Here is a 1,336-nt window from a genome sequence, read left to right on the forward strand (position 1 = left end):
ATGCTATTACACGGGATGTAATCGATATGATAATACAGTGACAAAGATATAACATTCAAAGTATTTCACTGTAAATGATAATTAATTCAAACCCTCAGCTGCTGACAGGTGTTGTTGATATACCTCGATTGGGACAGCTGAAAATGTTTGCCCCACCGGGACTCGAACCCGGTATCTCATGCTTACATGGCAGACGCTCTATCCATCTTTTTGTTCGATATAGTTCGTTACGTTTCGTCTGGGCGGACGTCACAAGACATCCGTTAAAGTTGATCGTTGATTCCTTGACTCTGTTTTTTTATTACAGAGAGCACGCAGCCCTCTGACCGAACACGCTGAGCTACCGTGCCGGCGTCCGTCTGAGCCACCGAGGACACAGATGAATAGCGCGACTGCAGGGACTTATCCCTTGCACTCTTCCCGTGAGACCCACATTCTCAACTGTCCGCAGTCTACATACTTGACCAAACTCTTACGGGAATCGTCACCTTAGTTGGCGCGAGTAATGAGTGGATGGGCAAATATCTATTGGGAGCATTACGCATGTAGATTGTGGACAGTTGGGAATGTGGGTTTCACGGGAAGCGTGCAAGGGATAAGTCCCTGCAGTCGCGCTATAATCTGTGTCTTCGATGGCTCAGATGGATAGAGCGTCTGCCTACTCAGCAGGAGATCCCGGGTTCGAGTCCCGGTCGGGGTACACATTTTCAGCTCTCCCGATCGAGGTATATCAGCATCACCTGTCGGCAGCTGAGGGTTTCAATTAATTATCTTTTTTTATAGAGAAGCTGCACGGTCATCAATGGTATCTGTTCTTTCGAGAACAGTTGTATTGTATTGTATGTTAACCGGGTTCGAGTCCCGGTCTGGGTACCCATTTTCAGCTGTCCCAATCGAGGTATATCAACTACACCTGTCGGCAGCTGAGGGTTTCAGTTAATTATCATTTATTCTAGAGAAGCTGCACGGTCATCAACGGTATCTGTTCTTTCGAGAACAGTTGTATTGTATTGTATTGTATGTTCAAAAAATGGTTCAAATGGCTCTGAGCACTATGGGACTTAACATCTGAGGTCATCAGTCCCCTAGAACTTAGAACTACTTAAACCTAACTAACCTAAGGACATCACACACATCCATGCCCGAGGCAGGATTCGAACCTGCGACCGTAGCGGTCGCGCGGTTCCAGACTGAAGCGCCTAGAACCGCACAAATGACCTTAGATGTTAAGTCCCATAGTGCTCAGAGCCATTTGAACCATTTTTTAGAAACGACGGAGAGGCTCCGTCCCCGCCGCAGCCGCAGTGGTCCACAACCCCACGGCGACTACCGCAGT

The 1,336-nt window shown here is 47.7% G+C and overlaps 1 non-coding gene across 1 annotated transcript; it reads left to right on the forward strand.

The window, feature by feature from the left end:
* Positions 1 to 626: 626 nt before the first annotated feature.
* Positions 627 to 700, forward strand: Trnas-acu. Its single transcript has one exon. It is a non-coding gene; the product is annotated as a tRNA-Ser (tRNA).
* Positions 701 to 1,336: the final 636 nt, after the last annotated feature.

Source organism: Schistocerca piceifrons, chromosome 2 (genome assembly GCF_021461385.2).
Source record: "Schistocerca piceifrons isolate TAMUIC-IGC-003096 chromosome 2, iqSchPice1.1, whole genome shotgun sequence".
Classification (NCBI taxonomy): Eukaryota; Metazoa; Arthropoda; class Insecta; order Orthoptera; family Acrididae; genus Schistocerca; species Schistocerca piceifrons.